We start from the raw sequence: 9,180 nt of genomic DNA, 5'->3' as shown, positions 1-9,180 counted from the left end.
GTGAGGAGAGGGCCACCATCCTCCAGATCCCAGAATGGTATATCCACTGACAGCTTGTAATTTGTGCCTGGAAAAGCTGTAGGCACTCAGTGTTGGCCTATGAAAGCAGCTGGGAGAGAGGCTATACCCTGTAAAGCCACAGCATCAGAGCTGCCCAAGGCCATGGGAACCCACCCATCAGCATGACCTGGACGTGAGACATGGAGTCAAAGGAGATCATTTTGCAGCTTTAAGATTTGATTTCTCCACTGGATTTTGGACTTTCATGGGGCCTGTAGCCCCTTTGTTTTGGCCAATTTATCCCATTTGGAATGGCTGTATTTACGCAATGCCTGTACCCACATTGCAGCTAGGAAGTAACTAACTTGCTTTTTATTTAACAGGTTCATAGGCATGAGGGACTTGCCTTGTCTCAGATGAAACTTTGGACTGTGGACTTTTGAGTTAATGCTGAAATGAGTTAAGACTTTGGGGGACTGTTGGGAGGGCATGATTGGTTCTGAAATGTGAGGACATGAGATTTTGGAGAGACCAGGCATGGAATGATATGGTTTGGCTGTGTCCCCACCCAAATCTCATCTTGAATTCCCACATGTGAGAAAGACCTGGGGAGAGGTAATTGAATCATGGGGGTGGGTCTTTCCTGTGCTGTTCTCATGATAGTGAATAAGTCTCATGAGATCTGATGGTTTTAAAAATGGGAATTTTCCCGAACAAACTCTCTCTCTTTGCCGGCCACCATCTATGTAATATGTGACTTGCTCCTCCTCATCTTCTGCCATAATTCTGGCCACCCCAGCTATGTGGAACTGTAAGTGCAATAAACCTCTTTCTTTTGTAAATTGTCCAGTCTCAGGTATGTCTTTATCAGCAGTGTTAAAACAGACTAATGCAGAGGGTGAGTGAAAGACAGACATGAGGAGACACAAAGGACAAACCAGTAGATAAAAGTCTAAATACAGATCTAAATATTCATGTGATATCACATTATAATAATTCTCATTAAATATATACATAAAATGCATTTATTGAAAAGACTTAGAATCTTAGGTATTAAGAATTTTTTTTACAAACATTAAAATTTAGAAGAATTAATGATGGCTTTTGACAAAATTATCAATTTTTTCTGGATACATAATTTTGATTTAAAGGTGTCAATGAAATAATTATTTGCAGGTTAAACTGTTTCACCATTATCAATATCCAATGCCTCAAATGACCTCTTTTTCTTTGTGTCAGAATCTATAGAACTAATTTGTGGAAAACAGCTTACCAGTTTGTTCATGTTGAAGGCACGCAATTCTCTTGTAAATATATGATTCCTAAGTTGTAAGTTTTAATTTAAAAAGTTCATTAACTTTTCTGAAAATAATAGTACCACTCAGTTCATTACATAAGTATTATTAGGATAAAGGATGATTAATGAGCTCAAATAACTCAATTGAAACCATATAAGTTTTTTAAAAATTATAGTTTTTTTAGTATAATTTTGGTTAAGTACATTTCACTATAGGTTAATTAATCCTGAAATATTTATAGTTATCAGTTTTTTAAGCATTTAAATTATATACTTTTTGTTCCTCACATTTTTTATGGAAGCGCCTAATAATATTCTGATCATTCTGTTATAAGGCAAGTTATTTCATTGTTCTTGAAGTAATGATCTACTGATAAATATTTTCAAATAATTGTATTAATAAAAGGGATTTTTAATGTATTACACTACAATTTCCGAGAACTCCACCATGACAAGACTGTATCAATGCACATGCAATATATAAATTCTTAACATAGAGTCTGTTTCTTTCATAAAGCTGTATATCACTTTAGTAAAATGTTTTTATATACAACTTATTAAGACAGTATTTGATTGAAATGAATTAGCTTAATTGTAATTATATATAATCAATCTAGTAGTAAAATCCATGTTATTTTGTGAGATATATATACAAAGAGGGAATATTAACTAAGAAAGATTATTGCCTACATGCATGTCTTCCTGTTTCCAATCCATCCAATTTCTTACAGCAGAAATATTTTTTGAATCATTTTTAATTTATCTTACTTCGCTTTCAACTAGTCATGGTGACTTGCAATTGTCTACTGCATCAGATTCAAATCGTTTATTTTGCTTTCATACGTCTTCATATCTGATCTTTCTGCTCAATCTCAGTTATCAACTGCATTCAATAATCACCTTTGCCTTCAGTTCAGGCCAAGTCCATTATTCATGCAGCCACACATCATGATTGAATGAATTATCCAATCATTCATTTATATGTTCAACATTTTTTTCTTAAGAAAATATTTATTCAGTCAGCATTACTATGCCACATACCAAAAAAGAGAAAAAAAAATAACCTCAAAGAGGTTAAAATCTGCAAAGGAAGATCATGTTCATTCACATATTTAAATAAAAGGCATCATCCTCCTCAATATCACCATTAAAATAGTATCATTTATTGAGCACTAGCTATGTGGCAGACACTATTCTACATGCTTTCTATGTATCATCTCTTCTAATTTTCAACATCATCCTGTAACATAGCACTTATTATAATCCACATTGTACTAATAAAGAAACTGAGGCCTGGAAATATTAAGTAGTTTCTCCAAGTCAGAACTTGGAGGTGGTAGAGCTGAAATCAGCAACCAGGCAGATGGATTCTTGGCACAAAAGAGATCTAATCTGATTTTCCCAATTGTTCTATGAAGTAGACTAAGTACATGCTATTTATTCATTTCATGGACCATGGGAAAAAATGGTGAAAAATAAAATGACTTGTTCAGCATTGGATGGCAAGCCAGAATTTAAATTCAGATCTTCCACTTTTTAGTCCCATATTTTTTTTTCAGCTACGCCACATTCTAAAATTTAGTGTTAAACTATTTCAGAGAAGTACTTTGCTTTTGGTTGAGGCTTGCTGGATAGAACTTGTGCAGAAAATATTACTTAACACTATGTTTTGAATAGATGGTATTTTATATTTGATGAGAAATAAAGGACAAAAGGAAATATGTGGAAACTTCCTGGAGATGATTTAGGTGACAGCAAGTCTTTCTGTTTGAGAGAAGCACAGAGTTTGTGTTAAGATGACTATTCCTTATCAATGAGCTGAAATCAGATTATGGAGTGTCTTAAAATGATGACTTCATTAGCTCACAAGGAGAAAGGCACTAAAATCCTGTTTAGAATAGAGTGAGAGATTTAGGATGACTCATCTTACAATGATTTGTGAAGTACAGTTCACTAATGTTGTAAAATCACCAGTATGTGTGCCGTTGCATCTGAGTTACCTAGAGAGCTTGTTTGAAACCCACTTGCTCTTGAGTGTAGGTAGGTCTAGGTAGATCTGGCAAAGTCCTTAGAACCTGCAGTATTTATATGAACAATGATGTTTGGGTTTACACTGGAGGATAAATATATAGGAAAAGTGGACCCAATAAGGATATTGCAGTACTGAATATAAGAAAAAAAAAAAGAAAACTTGAACTTGTGTATTTTCAGAAAGAAAGGGAGAGAAAAGGCAAATATGCCCTACAAAATATTCCATATATATTTGCAAGTAACAAAATCTGAATGAAGAAGAGATCTGAGGTATTTCTAAGGCATTAAGACTGTGAGGCTTTGAGACCATAATTTAAAGAATAAATAAGAGCATGAATCAAGACAGGAAGCAAGCAAGAAAGAAGGATTTGAAGATCATTAGGGAATTTACTTTGAAGCTGGAGTAGAGATGATTGTGATTGTTTGACGGCTTGTAGTCTCCTGTGAAACCAGAGTCAAACCTCCCCTTTAACTCCTAACTGAGAGGTGGATCTAAGTAGCCTTGTTTATTCCAGATTAAACCATATCCTTGGTCACAGCTTTTAAGATCAGGGATGGCATCAGATTCAACCTACCCTAGAGTCTTGCAGAAGTGCATCTAGCTACTCTGCTTACAATGTTAGGGATTAGCCTCAGCTTTGAGGCTTCAATTTAGATTAATAGGAGATTTTTCCATATTCTGGTTATCTAGCTACTCCTGTAATTTCTTGTATAACTACCTATCACTAAATTCAGATGTCAGTTGTCACCTCATTCTCCTCTTCAAGCTCCTTCTAAAGAAAAAAAAGTTACACATATATTTATGTTTTTGAGCAACATTGTATTTATTAAATATTTCATAGAGGAAATGCAGGAGAGGGTACAGACTTCATGCCATACAGCAATCAGTTTAGTAAAATCTTCAGTACACACAGAGCAGCAGGGTGTAATTGGGCAGGAGTGCACTGCACAAAGGCTCCCTGCTGAGGTGGTAAATGAGATCAAAACATTGTTCCACTCACCAAGTCATGAGCCCTGGTGAGAGACTACATCAGTCTAGACAAGGAAAAGAGCTTCTTTGTACCCTCCTCTCTGGGAGAGCTGCCTTCCTGAAAATCATCCTCTTGAAGGAGTGACTTTATGTAATTCATGGAAGAGTGCCATATATGCTAAGAGGCACATGGGATTAGATATTACGGTTTAGCTCAAAGTCCATCTTTGGCCATACCACCACTTAGAGGTCCTTTTCCCTCCTCCATCTCTGTCCTATCACATCCTCTCTGTATTCAGCATTTAATCTTGCTCCATTGTTCTTCCAGCACCAGTAATTGTAGAGGGATCTAGCCAGCACCAGAAAATGCAGCCAAAAGTAGGGAAAGAGCAGGAAAACCAATAACTTTCTCTACCCTGGGATCTCCTGCCAGTGCTTTCTCTCAACTGTCACCAGTAAGAAACCAGAAAGCAAGATAACCCTGGTGAAGCAACTCATAGATATCAGCCTTCTGCTTGATACAGAAAGGTAAAGGAGGGTAGAGAATGGATTGGAGTGGACAGAGCAGCAAAATAATTTTCATTCCAGCCTCTGCAGTCTAAATACGTTAACAATCTCCTTTAAGGTTAGTCATTTTCAGGTGCAAAATAGTGGCTTTCATACTTTTTTTTTTTCATAACTCTGAATTTCAAAAATATTAATTTGAAGCACATGCTTGATTTGTCTGTTCATCTTTTCCACATTTATGTAAATATCAGTTTTAAATCATGTGTTAAAAGAAAAAATCCTTAAACTTTTAAATTTAGCAGAGTGCATTTGAGTAAAATACATAAAACAATGAATGAATCCAGCAGTTCCCAGAACCAAAACAAATTCATAGGACTCTAGCCAACAACATATAAATAGGACTCTAGCCAACAACATATAAGGAAAGTGAAGTATAGAGACAACTTACTTGGTTACAATGTAATTGGTTAATTGGTTACAGAACCTTCTGCTGTTAACCGATCCTTGGCTACTGTGATCAGACTCTATAGTGTATTGGTTTGGTCCACTGAGGCTAGGGCAGGAACCCAGCACAAATCAATGGCCTCTTACAATTTTATTTAACAATGAAAACATTGATTCCAAAATCTTTAAGAGTTTGAAAATTCAAAGACATATACTATATTTGACTTAAGAAACTAGAGAAGTAAACTTTATACTTGAAATACTTCTCAATGTATATAAAGCCCTTTCTTTCTATAAACATTTTTATTTTATTAACATAACATCCTACAGGATCCCCCAAAACATATTTTGTTGTTATCTAAAAGAGAAGTGTGTCAAATGTGACAGCAGATCATTTCCAGATTCAATTTGGTTACTCACTTTTGGCAGAAGAATCATGCATTAGATGGGATAAATTCCCTGGGATACCTGAGGCTACTAACTGTATTTAGCCTAGTCAGCTGTTTTGAGTAAATTGAAAAGCCTTGATCTCACATACGAAGACAAACGGTAGAGTGAATGTGAAAAAGCTTCAAGATCCAATTTCGGGCAGATAAGAGTTCTGCTTTTACTTGACAATTGAAAATGCTTTTCAACTTCACCAGATGGGAATTTAAGTACTTTCTCTGTTGTCATTCTTAGACAAGAAATGAATTGTCAGAAAAGGGGAAAAGTAGAGTTTATTTTAAAGTGAAGACATACAGTGGAAGAGTTAGTAATAAGCAATTCTCAATCACAATTCTATCCAAGAAGTTACCAGAACATGTTACAATAATAAACAAGGCACGAAGTAGAGTGATGTTGAGAAAACAAGGTTCAAAAAAGTGTATTTAAAAAAGATAAACAAAATTCTGAGAAAAAAACTTCAAAAAGGGTGTCCTGTAATTTGTTTTGAATGTAGGTTCTCCTGTTACAAGAAAATGCCCCATGGTAGTCAAAATGAAATATTCAGTGAAGCTTAAGGTAGATCAATGACCCAGTTATGTGATGCATATGTCATTTTTGTATAAAGAAAAATTGTTGGCCAGGAATGGCGGTGCATACCTGTAATCCTAGCACTGGGTGGATGGCTTGAGTCCAAGAGTTTGAGACCAGCCTGGGCAACATGGAAAAACCCCATCTCTACTAAAAAATACAAAAACTAGGTAGGCATGGTTGTTCACCCCTGTAGTACCAGCTACTCCTGAGGCTGAGGTGGGATATTACTTAAGCCCAGGAGGTTGAGGCTGCAACAAACTATGGATGTGCCACTGAACTCCTGCCTGGGTGACAGAGTGAGACCCTATCTCAAAAAAAAAAAATAATAATAATAATAAAGAAAAAAAGAGAAAAATTGTTAACTAGAATAATATTAGAAGTCCCATCATTAAGTTGAATGGAGAAGAAATGAAATTAACTGAAGTTAGAGATCACTTTGAACCTCACATAGACATGGAGATAAACGGAATGGTGTCAACACATGCAACTAACTGTATGGTTCCAGATATAACTTTTATAGCTCTTTCTCTTTTAACTGTTACTTTTGCTGACTGTGATACATATTCTGCCTGAAAAAAAAATTAGGATAACTTCACACTGGGATCCTAAACAGATGGGAAAGAGAATATAAGTCATTTTGACAAAGCTATACCAAGATTAGACTGAAAGTGGATTACACTGACAGAGAGAAAGCTCTAATACAGAGGCTGGGCAAGCACAGAAAGTAGAATGGATGAGAGGGTAGTCCTAAGATCTTAACCACAGGTAAGAGGAGGTGGTAAGCAACTCTCTGAACCATATTTCAAGGGGCAGAATAAGACTTGGGGCAAATGATTCCTTTTTACCCTGGTAACTTAATCTTTCATTTGGCAGTCCCTCCAGGCCCCCCTTCTGTATTGTCTGAGACAAGGGGATTACAAGGATTTGTGGCCTCTTTACACTGAGGCAAAGGGTACACATCCTTTACTCCTGAGTATGTCTTTCAAAGCAGCACTGTGCATTCAAGACGAAAAGGCCATGTTCTGTTCCCTAGATTTCCAGTGCATGATTCCTCCCAAATGCTTCTCTACATAGAGCATCTGATTGTTGAAGTTCCAACCACATGTTTCTGCTTTATTCAAAGAAATCACCGTCAACATACCAGAGTCCTCTAAAACCTCTAAGTCAAGGCAATACTTAAGAAAATACATTTTATGTCCTGCTTAATATAGTCAGGAGAATATAATCCCCAAATATTTCCAAGAGTAGAAGAAATGCTATGGTTATCCCGAAAGATTTCTCCTTATTTTACTTAATAAAATGAGAACCAAAATAAGTAATCTGATCTTCATCTTCACCTCTAAACTTGATAAACACCTTAGCATCTTTGTCACATCATAGAAGTATTTTAATGTGCTAGAAAATAATCATTTGAGACTACATTTCATGCCTTTTGAATATTGGTTATGGGGCACGATTTGGCTCAACTCTTAGCATTTTGAAAACCAATTGGGTAGATAGAAATTGGAAAGAAAAATTACTTAATAGTCAATATTAGGAAAATTCATACAAATAATATGGTGCTTGCCAATTAGAAAAATATAACAGTGTTTAAATAAAACATTACACACCGAAGAAAATGGACTATAGCTACATACATTAATGTGAGAGATGCAAATCTCAGGAGGTTTATAAAAGAGTATGGCCCAAAAATAATCAAGCCTATCTAGAAGAAGAACAAAGTAGTGTGATTTGCTTTACTAGACATAAAAAATAACACTGTTAAATAATATAAGGTATTAGCAGTGTAAAGATATTGGAACCTAGAAATAGACCACTTTTAAGACAAATTTTTCATTATTTAGTTAGTATTGAAGATTGGTAGAAAAACAATAGGCTTTTTAATGGTGCTGAGACAATTTTTACGTGGAAAAATGAATATGGAAACCTACCGGATACTAGATACAGAAATTCATTCCATATTTATTGAGTTCACAATTTGTTTAAGTTATAAAACATTTAGAAGAGAATACACAGAAATATCTTAGGATATGGAAGGATTTCTTAAGCAAGAAACAAAATTTATAAAACATAAGGGACAAGAGCATCTTTGGATTGTTTACAACACCGATGATAAATGCTTGAGGGGTTGGATACCCCATATTACATGATGTGATTATTACGCTTTGCATGCCTGTATCCAAACATTTCATGTACCCCATAAATACATACACATGCTATATACCCACAAAAATTAAAATAAAAACAATTTAAAGTATGTATTTTAAAACCCAAAATAACATCTCATAAAGAATGAACATGGTAAATCACAATCAGGAAGAAATTGCATTACTATGAATATTCAACTTGTGAGAAGAATAACTCCCAATCAAAAAGAAAAAAAAAACAAGTAAAATGAGAGCAAAAGAGCTTAAAAGGCACTTCATAGGATATTTAATACAAATTCAATAAACAAATATATAAATGCAAATTACAACTATAATTAAATGATATTTTATACTTTCCCGCCCTCTAAACCACACAATTTCACTAGGCATCTTAATTTTCATTTCACATTCTGGTGGATATGAAATGACTAATTGCCATTGGTCACTTGTTTTTCTACATAGAAAATTTGCCTAATTATTTGTACCTTGTTAACACCATAAGTAATGGATTTATGTTAAGTGCTACATCTTGTTTGTGAATGTCACTCTCCCCTATGCTGGAACAAAAATCAAAAGGCCCACAGGTCTTCATGAAGAAACCTAAACTTTACTTGAACGTCCTAAGCTGAGGACCATAGCTCACTTGTTCTACAATGGGATGTAGAAGAGAGAAAAGTAGGACATTTCAAATGGAGTATATCTGTGTGTTAACACACTTTTCTTTTTCTGACATCTATTCAATCGGAACAAACAGCAATGTAAACTGC

This window comes from Pan paniscus, chromosome 5, assembly GCF_029289425.2.
Source record: "Pan paniscus chromosome 5, NHGRI_mPanPan1-v2.0_pri, whole genome shotgun sequence".
Lineage (NCBI taxonomy): Eukaryota > Metazoa > Chordata > Mammalia > Primates > Hominidae > Pan > Pan paniscus.
The sequence above is the reverse complement of the archived record's forward strand: the minus strand, read 5'-3'. Positions refer to the sequence as shown.